We start from the raw sequence: 15,594 nt of genomic DNA, 5'->3' as shown, positions 1-15,594 counted from the left end.
ACTTTGGAAACTAGCCAGATCTAACTTTTTTTGGTAGATTAGAATAATATGGTAAAAAAAGGGTAGAATGTAACTTTACATGATGTTCTAAGGAAACAAATTTCATACTCCTATCAGTTTCCCTACATAACACACAAAACAACAATTCAACCAAATAATTTGATCTAAACTACATAAAATTGAGTTGCAAAAGCAAAAAGGAAATTTTTGCCTCAAAATAACCACTGGAGTTTTTTTTTTTAATTGAATGGGAAGTTTTGTGAAATAATGGAGCATCAAAGGATCTCAAACAAAGGTTCAATGTTCAGATGAGTATGTTGTAGATAGTACTTAACTATGTGGCAACAGAGGCCTCTTACAACTCCAAAAATCTGTGATTCAATGAAGCCTGTAAAAGGATTTTTTATTGTTGTTAGACATTTGGGGCTTGTTTTAGTTTAATTATTTTTAAAAGGAATCAAATCTCCCAGGCTTTCATACAAATTGAAGATACATTACTGAGCCATTTCTTTAAGGTCTTACTCTGAAGGATAGCAGATCTAAAATGTACTGATAAATTCAAGCCCTAGGAAAGGTTTCAGGATCAGAGAGACAAGCTGCATCCATGAGTCCAATTGAAGTATACTTAAAAACATGCTGAAAAAAAATCTCTTAAGTTAATTAAACACTTTAGGATGCTGGCTTGATGACTTAATTAGTATCAATTAAACTAACAAAATCTGATGTCCTTAGGAAGCAGATAGTGACAGATTCTTCACAGAAGAATCATCAGAATTTTAAGAGCTAGAAAAGACTCATTAGAAGTTTAGAGACATGTAGGCTTCCATTTTAATAAATAACTTCATTTAACTAAAGAATGCAGAAAATAAAAGAAAAAAGTTTCAAGTTCTTAAATTAGGAGTTTTTTAATGAGTAAAGTAAATACAGTTAAGATAAAAAAGGGAAACTATAAATGGGGGGGGGGAGAGGGAGGATAATCTTTGCATGAAACACTACTGATAAAAGTCTGATGTGTGGTGTATGTATAGAAATTTTAAAACTAAGATCAAGAAGCATCCTCCAATAAATATTTGGTCAAAGAATATGAACATTTTTTTGCCAAACTATAAACAATTATGTGAAAGTTTCAAATCATTAATGACAGAAATAAAAGTTAAAACAGATTTTGCCTTATAGTGAACAAATTTTCAAAGATTAAAAAAGATGGAAATATAGTCAATGTTGGAGAAGCTATAGAAAGACAAACACTCATCTACTATAGAGAGAGCAGTGAATCTGCCCAACCATTAAAGAGAACAATTTGAAATTATGCAATAAATCTCTGAATTGTTCATGTAACCTTTGACCCAGAGATCCCACAATTAGAGAACCAAACAAGTTGTACTATATAAATGTACTAAATAAAAGTTGGGATATTACTGCATTTCAAGAAAAAATTAGAAATTCAAAGGAATGGGAAGACCATAAAATGATAAGTGAAGTAAGAAGAACCAAAAAATGATAACTGACAACACTAAAACACAGCTAAATGCCTTGTAATTATAATGACCAACTTGGATAAGGAAACAGAAGAGAAAATGCATCAAGTTTTCAATAGGAAGAAAATGAACCAGAGATGGAGAATGTTTTATAAGGTTTTGAGCCACTCCCCTGTTGATAAATGATCAAAAGATATAGAAAGTTTTCTAATAAAAAATAATCCAAACAGTTATGAGAAAATACGTTCCAAACAATTGAAAATAAGAGAAATATAAATTAAAATAATTGGAAAGTATTTACCTCACACTTAATAGAAAAGATGACCAAAAAGTACAGGGACAAATATTGGAGAGTGTTCAGGAAAAAAGGCATATTGTTGATTTGACATTTTCAGTTATGGCGTCTTGGCAAAGATCCTGGAGAAATTTGCCATTTCCTTCTCCAGCTTATTCTACAACTTTAAAAACTGAGGCAAACAGGGTTAAATAACCCTTATTTGTAAATGACTTATAGAACAATAGTATTCGATTACCTTTTTATAACATAACTTATTCAGCCATTCCCTGAATGTAATAAATGTAAATAAATATAATTTTCCAAAAAGTTCACATCGCTAGTAGGGTATCTGGTGGCAGATTTGAATTCATGAAAATGAGACTTCCTATTGATAGGGTTGTGAATTGGTCCAGATATTCTCAAAAGTAATTTGAAAATTATGCCCTTTAAATCACTAAATTGTGCATGGCATTTGACCCAGTAAAAACACTATTAGCTTTACACCTCTCAGAGATCAAAATAAAGAAAAAGAACAACATATAGAAAAATATTTAGAATGGCTCTTTTTGGAATGACAAGGAAAGACATCACTTGAGGAATGGCTGAACATGTTATATGAATGTAATGAAATACTATTATGCTATAAGATGATCAAAAAAAAATCCAATTTCAGATATTTAGGGATTTCCTTGACTATGCCTATTTGTTACAAAGACTTTCTTTTGTTTCATTGAGGGGCAAGGGAAAAGGAAAAAAAAAGCTTATTAATTGAAAAAATGAAATAAAATCATATACTTTCAGATGAAGTATCTGTTTTACTTGTCTTTCTTTTTTATATGTGGAAGATCACTGGTTAGAAATGGATGGAAATGACAAAAGTAAAAATGAAAATAAAAATTTTTTAAATACTTTCAGAATATGACACAGATCTAGATATTGAAGAAGCACCCATAAGAAATATAAATGATGAGTATACAACATCTCACTACTCTTAACCTTCAACTCTCTGAAGCCTCATCATACTCTTGTCCACTCCTCTCCACCACATTCTGTTTCTCACCTGCAAGCAGTTGAACATCCTCACATATAATCATTTCTTTCAGTCCCTTCCACCAAAGGGATGGTGAAATGGTTAATAAGCCTCTCCCTAGCAAAGAATGCTACTAATGCAGCTACAGAGGCTAAAGGAGGGGGCTACAACTCTCTGAAACCATTTTGATACTTCATCAAATTGTTTTTTTAAAAATAGGCTTTTCCCTATAAAAATCTAAAAAGGGAAGGGTGAAGCAAGCCAAGAAACAGCCATTAAAATCATCACATTCCTGACTTTCTAACACAAAAATCAGGAAGAGGAGGTCGCTTAATGTATGGTCTGGAAGAAAGCTTGAAAATTGCATTTGTCAGGTGCTCAGGAGCCAGGGGAAGTTTGTGTTGGTTAATGAGTCTGCAGAACAGAACTAAGGGCAGTCAGAGGGTTCAGACTATAGTCCCCAGCCCCTCCTACTGCTCTGCCCAAATATAGCACTTGCAGAAGAGACTTCTCATTCCATCAGCTGATTAGGGCCTACCTCTTTGACCCCAATCAGCTAAGAGAGTCTAGATTCTGCAGCACATGCCTTCATTTCCTCTGCTCACACAGCCCCAAACTTTAATATGTACATGAGTTGTTTTGTTAAGAATATTATCAATAAGTTGTGCTGAAGTCTACAGCCTACTCTGCCAGCTCCAAGTCATGGTATAGAAGGTTTTAAAAAGATAGAGTCCACCACACATGCAAAAATGTTTGTAGCAGCCCTTTTTATCATGTCAAGGAACTGGAAATTAAGTGGATGCGCATCAGAGAAGGGCTGAATAAGTTATAGTATATAAAGGTAATCTAATATTGTTCTGTAAGAAATGATGAGCAGATTGATTTCAGAAAAGCCAGGAAAGACTCACATGAACTGATGCTGAGTGAAGTGAGCAGAACCAGAACACTATACACAGTAACAACAAAATTATGTGATGATCAACTGTGATAGATTCCAATTCCAACAGATTTGGGATGGAAAATGTCATCTTCATCCAGAGAGAGAGCTATGGAGACTGAATATGGATTGAAACATAGTATTTTCACCATTTATTTTTGTTTTCTTTTTCATTCTCCCCTCCTCTTTTTTTGATTTGATTTTTCTTACACAACATGACAAATATGAAATATGTTTTAAAAAATCAAAATAGAACAGAAAAGAATATTATCAATAAATGTAGACACATAATACTAACAGTTAATATTTATCAAGTCCTCTAAAGTTTGCAAAATGCTTTTCCATGAGATATCATGTGTCCCTTATGTAAACCATGTGAGATATTGGCTATCATTTTTATTTTACAGTTGAAGAAACTGAGGCAGAAAAAAATGGCTTGCTTAAGGTAACAAAGCTAGGCAGTGTCTGAGACAGTGTTTAAAAACAAGTCTTCCTTATTCTAAATCCAATAGTCTATTCATCATACTACTTGCCATAAAAGCCTTAAATGTGTAATTTTTTTGTAGATATTAACTATGCTAATTCCAACAACCATGAGAAATGTTTGGATTTTTTCAAATTATTGTCTTCTTTCAATAGACACCAGCCCCAGAGTTCCCATAAGTAAGTGCTAAAGGCTTTGGGATGGGGGAGGAAGGAGGAATCTGAACCTGTGATTTTTTTGGTATAGAGACTTTTTTTCCACTAATATCTATCTCCAAAGCATCTAGAATTTATAATTTTAAGGAGATAATTGGATCTCTTCAAAGTTAAGTGATTGCCCAGAGCCACATGGTAAGTACTTGTCATTGGCAGAATTTAAACCTAAATGTTCTTGACTCCAAAGTCAACCTCCAGCCCCTTAATCATGACTCTCTTGCCAGATGTTAAAAAATACAAAAACCTAGATGAGTGTTGAAGGGAGGATGGGAGAGTCTTAGGAGATGGATGGCTGGGGGAGGCGAGGGTTGAATGGGATCCAAGGATAAGTAGAAAACAGACCAAGAAAACTGAAAGGAAGAAAAAAATATATTTCCCTGATTTTTTTTATCCTGAAGATTTTTTCATTTTTGTAGAGGAAGGAGAGAGTTTTATTCTAATCAATCTATAATCTTTTTTTTTGGTTTGTTCTACATTTTTAGAGGATCGATGATACTGTGGATGATGTCTTGACTCTAGGTTTAAGTGAGGCAGAGTTGCATAAAGTCATCAACCTCACCCTCTCTTTCTGAGCCACTGAAGTCCAGTGGCAAGACAAAAATCAGGATGACTGGGGATGGTCTAGGATGCAATAAGTCACCCTGGAGTCTTCAATGTCTGACAAAGCTCCTGAGCTCTCCACAGAGCTTGCTTTAGCTGCCTTCAGGGCCACTGGAGCAAATTGTTCTCATCTACCCATTCTGCCAGGGGAAGTCTTCACATGCTTGGAGCAAACATTCCCTCTAACTCACTAGCAGATTTGAGGATATTGGTTACCCTCAATCTGGTTTAGCCCTTCTTCAGTAATAGTTTACCCAAGTGTGCTGCTGGACATATTATAATTTCTTGGAGCCACAGATGAAAGTAGGTGACAGATCACCTAATGGATGAACATCCCTGAAAAGGACTCAGCAAACTTTCACACCAGAGGTGCTGGCCTTCCTTGAACACCCTGTATATTCCAAACATCTATTAAGCACCTCCTAAATGCCTGGGGTGGTGCTAGGTGATGGAGATACTAAGAAAGATAAAAGACAGTCCCTGCTCTCAAAAAATTCTCAGCCTAATAGGGAAGACAATATATAAACAATCACATGCAAATAAACTATATACAGTATAAATTGCAGATAGGGAAGACAATATATAAACAATTACATGCAAATAAACTATATACAGTATAAATTGCAGATAGGGAAGACAATATATAAACAATCACATGCAAATAAACTATATACAGTATAAATTGCAGATAGGGAAGACAATATATAAACAATCACATACAAATGAATTATATACAGTAAAAATTGCAGATAGGAAGACAATATATAAACAATCACATACAAATAAATTATATACAGTAAAAATTGCAGATAGGGAAGACAATATATAAACAATCACATACAAATAAACTATATACAGTATAAATTGCAGATAGGGAAGACAATATATAAACAATCACATATAAATAAACTATAGACAGTATAAATTGCAGATAATCCACAGAGGGAAGGCATTAGAATTCAGGAAAATCAGAAAAAGCTTCGTGTAGAAAGTAGAATACAGATAATCAATAGTGATACACCTTAGCATATAGGAGACATCAATCAATAATTGCTGAATAACTATGAGGCAAGATGGTGTATTGATGAGTGCTCAGGTACAACTGGATTTTGAAGCCTACCTTGACTTTACTACTAATTGTGTGACCTAGACAAATCATTTCATTTCTCAGTATCTCATTCTTTGCCTCTGAAAAGACCAATATTATCCTCCTGGCTCTTTCACAAACAAGACACCCCCTCTATCAGCTCCAGACATTTTGTTCCCCCATGCCTGAAATACTCTCCTTCCTTTGACTTTTGACTACTGACCTCCTCAGCTTCTTTTTAAGTCTAAACTTATTTGTAGGGTGTGTTCAGAGAAGGCTAGTACAGCTGGTGTGAAGGCTATGGAGCCCTTTGCAGGGCTGCTTTCCACCTTTGGTGTCCACCTGAGCCACCTAGCTCTCACCTGTGGCCCCAAGAAGCTGTAGCACGCACAGTGGCTGTATCATGGTAAACCATTTCAGCAGACAGGCTAAATCAGGCTGAGGAAAATCAAAGGGTCTCAAACCCTACTGTGAGTTAGGGGGGTGTCTCTCCCAGACATGTAAAGACTTCCCTAGCAGAATGAGTGGATGAGAACAATTTGTTCCAAGGCCATGAAGGCAGGTGAAGCAGGTGTTGTGGAGCACTTAGAGATCAAAGTCATCCATCGCATCTTAAGTCATCTTGACTCTTTCCTTCCACTAAACAATAATGGCTTTAGAAGAGAGAGTAAGGCTATGACTCCAAGAACTCTGCCTCTCTGAAATGCAATTTATGCACGAGTCCAAAGACATACCATTTGCCGTTTCTACCTATCTCAAAGCCCTGTGGAGATAGGCAAGTGACAAAGCAGCAAGTGCAGATGCTAGAGTCCTCGTTAACAGGATGATTCTACATCTGGAAAGAAGTCATTTACCTGAGAGCCAGTGTGGCTTCAGAAGGAGCCAAGGAACAGCAGAGATGGCATTTACTGCCCAACAACTCTCGGAAAATGCCAGGAGCAGAGCAAAGGTCTGCATTCAACATTTGTAGTTCTGACCAAAGTCTTTGATACTGTCACTTGTGAAGGTTTATGGAAAATTATGTCAAAATTAGGTTACCCAGAGCAGTACATGTATAGTAAGTCATGACGGCATGATTGCCCGGATTCTGGAAAATGGGCGATGCTCTTCAACTTTCCCAGTTGCCAATGGAGTGAAATAAGGCTGTGTGTTTGCTCCCATGCTTTTTAGCATCATGTTTTCAGCCATGTTGTTAAACACCTTCCATGAGGACAAACATGGAATCAAAGTCAGCTACTGCACTGATGACAAATCAACTTGAAAAGGCTACAAGCCAAACCAAAGTGGAGGGATGTTGGTACATGATTTTTCTGTTTGCAGATGATTGTGGACTCAATGCAGCCTCTGAAAGTGAGATGCATCAAAGTATGGATCAATTCTCTGCTGCTTGTATGAATTTTGACTTAACAATTAACACCAAGAAAACGCAGGTACTCCACCAACCAGCACCACACCATCCTTCTGTGGAACCATCAGTTATAGCAAATGGCAAAGTTTTGAATGCTATAGATAAGTTCACTTTCTGGGGCAGTATATTTCCCAGGGATGTCCACATTAATAATGAGATCGACAAACACATTGCCAGAGAACTAGCTTACTGTTTGGTAGGCTCCAAAGGAAAGGTATTAGACTGGCTACCATACTGAAGATCAACAGAGCCATTGTGCTGACCTCATTGTTGTATACCTGTGAAACCTGGACAGTGTACCAATGCCATGCCAGAAAACTGAAAAACTTCCATTTGAATTGTCTTAGGAAGATTCTGAAGATATCTGGCAGGATGAGATACCAGACACCGAACTCCTTCCTTGAACTAAATTGTCAAGCATTCCAACTTTACTACAGAGTGCACAACTCCATTGATCTGACCATATTGTTCAAATGGCTAATGAATGTTTGCCAAAAAATAATCATTCTATGGAGAATTCACACAGAGCAAGAGCTCACAAGATGGTCAAAAAATAATAATACAAGGACACTCTCAAGATATCTCTAAAGATTTTTAGAATCAAGCATGGTGTGCTCTCATCAGAGAAGGTGCTGTGCTATATATGAACAAAGCAGAATTGAATTAACCCCAAGGAAACACAAAATATACAAAATTAGAGAAATCACACCAATGTTCATATGAACTGGCAGAGCATTCTAAGCCCATATTGGTCTGCTCAGTCACAGTTGAACACACTGTAACTCAATTCTAACATAGTGATGTCATTTTGGTCCTCTTCGAAAACAAAGGACAAGTCTAAACTAAAATCTCATCTCCTACAGGAAGCCTTTCCCAAACCCTTTCAATTCCAGTGCTTTCCCTCTGTTATTTCTTATCTATCCTACATAGGGATTGCTTTATATATATTTGTTTGCATGCTGCCAGTCCCTACTCCTTCACCCCCATAGATTGCAAGCTCCTTGAGGGCAGGAACTATCTTTTGTCTTTTCTTGTATCCCTGATGCTTAGCACCCTGCCTGGTACTAAATAAATGTTTATTAAATTAAATGTTTTCCACTAGTTTTGATGAGGTTGCTCAGATGTAGGAATATGCTGCAGGCAATTTGAACCAGCTGCTGAGAGTCAGTTGCTAAATTTTCATTGTGAGCATCAATGTAAATCAATGCTTAATGTATTGTACTGCTGATTGTTTAGACTTTTAAAAGTGATGGAGAAAGTGTTAATAATGCATATTAAACTTAAACATGCATTGTATATACATTTTTTCAGAGACCTGTTTGTTAAACAGTTATTAGCAGAAGCCTATTCAGAGCTAAATATTATAATTCTTTGCTCAAAAAAAATGATATTTATTTTTTTAAAAACTTAAGTTAAATGATGTAATTAAGTAAGCAAAATAAAGAGAACAATATACCTGATGACTACAATAATGTAACTATAAAGAAACTAAAATGGAGCCAAAATCTTAGCAATCATAATTTTGTTTTTAGCAAACAGATGGTAAAAGACACTTTTTGCTCTTCTGTTAGAAAGAGGGCACAGAATGTTGTATATTCTGTCCATTACCATCACTGTATCAGTTGATTTTGCTTAACAATGTGACATTGGATTTTTTACAAAGAAATATTTACCAAAAAATATACAAAGAAAAACACACTGTAAGGCTCAAGTCCCAGGCACCCTGGTTTCTCAGAGCTTTCTTGCAAGCCTGGTTTGGTTGCATTACTTTGCCTGCAATGTTGGCTGCAAAGTTACCATGGCTCAGACAACAAGGGCCATATTGATCACTTCTGTCATGTGGAACTGAAGACAAAAATGATAAGAACAAGACAGAAACAAACACCACCAGACTTGTTTCTCCAAATAAAGGTAAAGAGAAGTAAGCCAAGAAAGACAAGCCCTTCCCTTTTCACTGGTTCATTTCATGACACCCACATTGGATGTAGTAGAAATAAGCCCCTGAAAAGAACACAGCTAAAAGATGGAAAAGAGAGCAAACACCTCAGGCTCAGCTGCAGACAGCTGATGCAGACAGCCAGTCAAAGGAGATATCCTCTCAGAAAAAGCAGGCTCCATATTGGGAAAACTGGACATACTTAAAAGATGCATGGAAGAACCTATGAAAGATCCCAATTAAAGACAAAGATATATTCCTATAAAATTTCTGGAAATCGTTTTGATTTAAAAACAAAAGGCATCAATAAACCTTTTTTAAATGGTATCTATTTAAGGTAACTGATGTCAGGCAAACAGAATATCAGTGCTTGCCACTGGAAAGTTAACCCATATTGTAATCATTCAGTCAATTAATCATCAGTCACTAAAGATGAACTAAATGAATTGTTCCATACTGGCATTCATAATACTGATGATATCTAGCAGCCACAATACTGGCAAGAGAGTAGCAATTTCAAAAAATAATATTCTCTCTCGTAATTTTTTATTTCTTTGCATTATTAATCATTTTGTAAATCTGGCTTGATTCCTAGTGAGTCATGTAGTTCTTTCAGAATAAATTAGCAGAAATTAGATAATTTAAGTAGTCATGAACATTAATCATTCTCCTCCTTGAAAAAATGATGTTGGACCCATAAAGCTCACATAGGGATTGTCTACAGATGGCCCTAGCCCTGGATTCCTCGAAGCTCTTAGGCTAATCTTCCATGATCTTCCTGGCTCCAGAGCTAACATTCAGTCTCTCTGTGGTAATGATTTAGAAAGAAAATTCTGCTGTGGGACAGATTAGAATACCGGTTTAAGGACACCCAAGTGGCTTAAATGGGAAGTGCCTTTACTAAGAAACTAGAGAAAACAAAGCAATCAAAATTGAATTGCAACATTTTTTATGCTTATATCATTTTTAAAACATTTTAATCTTAGGAACTGCTTATATATAGCACAATTTAAGATTGGAAAAGAACTTTATATTATCTGTTTTACAGGAGAACTGTTCAGTTCTGCAAATATGTATTGTATCTAGGATATACTGCAACATATTTAACATATATAGGACTGTTTGCCATCTTGGGGGGGGGGGGGATGGAGGAAGGGAGGGGAAAAATCGAAACATAAACGAGTGCAAGGGATAATGTTGTAAAAAATTACCCTGGCATGGATTCTGTCAATACAAAGTTATTATTAAATAAAATACAATTAAAATTAAAAATATATATATTATCTGTTTTAAAGAATTTTCAAAAAGTACAGTGGAAAGAGCATCAAATGAAATGATAAAACATGGGTTCCATTCCTATCTCTGTGCCTTACTTTTTGTAGGAATTTAAGCAAATCATTTCCTCTCTTTGAGTCTCAGTTTCCCCAATTGTAAAGCAAATGGTTTAAACTCAATGATCCTTCTGTATCCAAATGTAAAATTCTATAATTCTACATTAGCAAGATGGATACCCATTTGCTGAGTACAAATTTTTTAACTCATCAGAATGTTAAAACATAAATATTCAAAATTCCAAACAAAACTAGATGAGTTGGCACCACTTCCTGGTCTTTTGAAAACCTCCCAGAACCTGCTTTCTCAACTGGTTTTCTAAAGAGCATTGCATTTCCCCTCCATGGCCATTACTAAGTACTATAATAAGGAGTGTATTTTTCTCTCCAGCTCCTAGATGCTCTTTCCCCTGATCTTTAGACTTTTACTGTTGCTTCAATTCACATCAACAAGTAACAGAAAAGCCAGAATTTGAACCCAGTATCACAGATTCCAGAATCCAGGCTCCTTTCATTACACCATGCTGCCTTCCTACTTTACATAAGTTACTATACTTCCAAATCCTTGGAATTTCTGTCCTTCTTCCCAATTAATTCCAGCCTCTATTGATCTACCAGCTTTCCAGAGTTAGTTGTTAAATTTTCATCACAAGCATTACAAGGCTCATCTCAGAAATTAGCAAAGACTAAAAATCAGGGCTTGATTTATTATCAAGAAACTGATGGGAAAAAATGCTAATGATGTGGCGAAAGATGTGTCCATCGTACTTTTCTCTCCAGAGAAAGTTTGTTTTAAAACATTACCAGCACATTCTGTCATCTTCCTTCCCTAAACAATCTTTCATTTTTTATTTTGTTGGGTTTTTTTTCTTATATACAAATATGTTGTCTCCTCTAATAAAAGGTAATCTCCCTCCCACTGTCACTTAGTAAGTAGTTAATAAATTCCTGTTGATTGATTAATTGATCTCTTCTTCCTTTGGACAGCTCAAGATAGCTCCATATGAATCTCTTAGAAGAGATAAATCTTGAAAAGCTTCCCAAATTTTTTTAAGTCAACTATTTAGACATCAACTATTTAAGTCAACTCTTTAACCTCCCTGAATCTCAGTTTCCTCCTGGTTAAAAGGTGAGAGTTGGGCTAGATATCCTCTAAGATTCCTTCAAGTTCTAGATCTGATCCCATAATCCAGTATCATTAACCAGACCTTAAAATATTCAGGAATCCAAAGCACAGTCTCTTTAAGGCAGTAAATAAAACCTGGTGTGTGGGCCACATCTGAGCCAGTGAATGATTCCCTCTGGTTCACTGAGGGCATCCCCAAGAGTTATTAACATTGTGCTTGTTATATGATTACCTCTATATGTTATTCTTGTGTGTGGCCCTCAAAACTCAGCATGACTCATAAAGTGAACCTCCAGTCAAATTGCCCACCCTGTTTTATATCAATGTCACAGTATTTAAAGAAACAAAAACTTATTTCCTTTATTAAGGAAAAAAACCCTTAAGCTAGGAATTATTTGTAAAATGTACAACTATACCAAACTTTTGGTATTAAAACAGGCTACAAACTGTAAGTAAGTCCTCTCTGGGGAAAACTTTTTTTTCTTTTGCATTGCCCCAAAAGGAATACAAAAATGCATGTATACTTAACAGTGAGTATTTAATAAATGTATAGTAATAAATAACAGTAATGGATACTCTTAAAAGCTTTCCTCTGAGCATCTGCTTTATTTCAGTTGCAGGCATTAGTTGTAAAATTACTACATAGACATTCAACCAAAGTCGAGTCTGTTTTCAGACACTGTATGCTATTTGATATAAAATTTGGGCCTGTTTCCTAAGTAATCTACTTCTCTGTAAGACTTTCAGAAATCCAGGAGATGTTATTCATTGTTTTGAATTGGAGTTAATTATCTCAACATAGTCCCCAAATCATTTAGAATTGATCTTCCCAAGTAATGCAGCCCTACATAGCATTCATGCCATTTGTGGATTTATGAGTAGATGTATTTTATTATTGTTACCTCTGCGAATAGGGATGATGGTAAGGTCAAAAAGATATGTGTTATATAAGATGTTATATCTTCAGGCAAAAATAAAATTATATCCAAAAGGTCATCTATCCTCTTTATAAATAAACTAGGAGGGTATAAATTATGACATGGAAGAACAATGTCAAAGATATACAACCAGCATTTTAATTTGTATGATATAATAATTTTCTCTCAAAGATAGCTTTGTGTAATGTTAAGAGCCCTGAGCTGGAAATGGGAGATAGGAGCTATGTAGTTTTCAGCCATCATTTTATCCATTGCTTTGTGTCTTCATCTATGAAATGAAGTTCATCAAGATAATTTCTAAACTTCCCTCCAGTTCCAAATTTCTTGAAGAACTTTATTTCCAAAATGCTCTAAGTAGTTCTTTAATGTGGGTTCTAGATAAAGAAGCTTTTAGCAAGTAGGTGTAACAATGCAGAAATAGTCACATGATCCATAATAATCACATGATCAAGAAAATATAACCATAAGCAAATTAGGGAAGCTTTTTTGTTTGTTTTTTTAAAGATGGATTACTCCAGTGAAGTGATGCCAGGAAGCCAAAAAAGCTATTTAACTTGTGTGATGTTCTGTACTGAAACAATAAGTAATCTTCCCAACATCAAAAGGATAAATAACTTTTTTTGGAATAGCAAAAGGTCTTGAGAGAGAAAAAAAATTAACAAAATAATGTCCAAATTTCAGGGAAGGTGAAAAACCAAAGAATAATATAAGGACATGAAAATAACTCTGGCTAAGTATTTGCAGTGGCTTTGTCCCTAAAAGTTGAGGGGGGAAAAGATAAGTCACTGATCCACCAACCTGCTTTCTGAAATATTTATCACTTTTAAAAAAGGAATTTCCAAGAAAAAGTTGAATTTCTCAAGAGTTCTTGAGGAATTGAGTGGACCACATTAGAAATGCATTGGTGTTCTAAACCTTAGATAGCACTCTAACATGAGATTTTAGATTTTAAGGTCTATTCAGAAAGTGAAAAATAAAGAAGACATAGAAAGATCAATATGGCTGCCCATACCTACTGATGGGCTGAACTTTGAGACCTCACTTATTCATATAGGCAAAAAAGGGGTTTTAATAGATCTTTATTACACCAAAAAGCGAATGTTTTCATTTCTGTTGTAACAGAACTTAAAACTGGGGAAGATAAATTCTATGAGCCTAAAATCCCCAAACAAACACAAAAGTCCTTTTTCCTCTGAGTTTTTAGAAACTTCTGACCTGCTATTTTCCCAAGCATTTGCTTCCAGCAAGCTGCAAGTTCTTACTAGGGACAAGTGCTTGCAGGTGGGTGGGGCTGTGGCTGCTGCCGCCCTGTTGCTTTAGCTGCTGATCCCTTGTAGAGAATAGCTTCCGGAGAGTGCAGTAAGGGACCCCAGGGTTGTGATGGCAAACGCTGGCTTGCGTTTTCATACAGGACCCACTAGTGAAATCTGATTTCAAACCCCTCCCACCTTTCCCCATTTTCTCCTAAGAGTTGATTTTAGCAGATTATTGCCATGGAACCCTTTTCCTTAATCCTTCTTCCGGGGTCCCAGAAACGAGAATAAAGGAGGCGGCTCAGGAAAACAATTTTTTTTCACCTTTTCTATACGACAATTTTTTATTTTTAAATAAACCATATGACTGCTTAAAATCAATTGCCTGAATCTTATGAATAAGGTCGTTTCAAAGCAGATTTTTTAAAAACAAAACAAAAATTTTTAAAAGGGGGGAGGGAATCAGTCCAACTGAAGATTCCCATGATTTTTATATTTCAGAGCAATTTTCCCTTTTTTTTTTTTCCATGACCTTAGAGCAGTACTGAATAAATCACTCAAGAGTTTACGGCTTTTTCAGTAGCGGTCTTAAAGTTTGTAGGAAAGCGCCCTCTGGTGACCATGGAATATACTGCAATCTCCTGGAAAGCATTCCATGGGCACCAAAACTGAGAAAGATCTCGTTGGTGGCTTGAAAAGAGCGCGGCTTGGTGGTAAAATAGTCCACTATTCTTCCCTGCTAGATAATCAATGCATAATTGAAGTGAGTACCTACTTTTCTGTAGGTTGCAGAAAGACAGCAAATGAGCCAAACATAGTAAACTATTGCTAAGAACAGACCCACCAATGTCACATATTGGGCTAGGTGATGAGTGTTTTAATTGAACCAAAAATCTCTGACGCATGGGAAGAAAGGAAGGAAGGAAGGAAGGAAAAAAGGAAGGAAGGGAGGGAGGGAAGGAGAAAAGAAGGAAGGGAGGAAGGAAAGAAGGGAGGGAGGAAGGGAGGAAAAAAGGAAGGAAGGAAGGAAAAAAGGAAGAAAGGAAGGAAGGGAAAGAGAAAGGAAGGGAGGAAGGAAGGAAAGAAGGGAGGGAGGAAGGGAGGAAAAAAGGAAGGAAGGAAAAAAGGAAGAAAGGAAGGGAGGGAGGGAAAGAGAAAGGAAGGGAGGAAGGAAGGAAAGAAAGAAGGGAGGGAGGAAGGAAGACAAGGGAAAAGGGAGAAAGAAAGAAAAAGGGAAGGAATGCACACTTGGAAAGTATATAAGCAAATAAAACAATTTCACTTTTCAGCATAATACACAGCATACTGCTCTGCTCTATGCCCCCAAACAAAAAGTTATAGGTATTCTGTGATTATGCCCTATTCTTCACCTCTTCCCACAGCCATACTATTTCCTCTGTTAGAAGTCTCCCCTCAAATGTTCATTGGATTGGATTAGAATTCTAATCCTAAACTGTCAGAAGCTATCCTTCAAAGCCCAATTCAAATACCAGC

This window comes from Antechinus flavipes, chromosome 1 (assembly GCF_016432865.1).
Source record: "Antechinus flavipes isolate AdamAnt ecotype Samford, QLD, Australia chromosome 1, AdamAnt_v2, whole genome shotgun sequence".
In the NCBI taxonomy this organism is placed as follows: domain Eukaryota; kingdom Metazoa; phylum Chordata; class Mammalia; order Dasyuromorphia; family Dasyuridae; genus Antechinus; species Antechinus flavipes.
The sequence above is the reverse complement of the archived record's forward strand: the minus strand, read 5'-3'. Positions refer to the sequence as shown.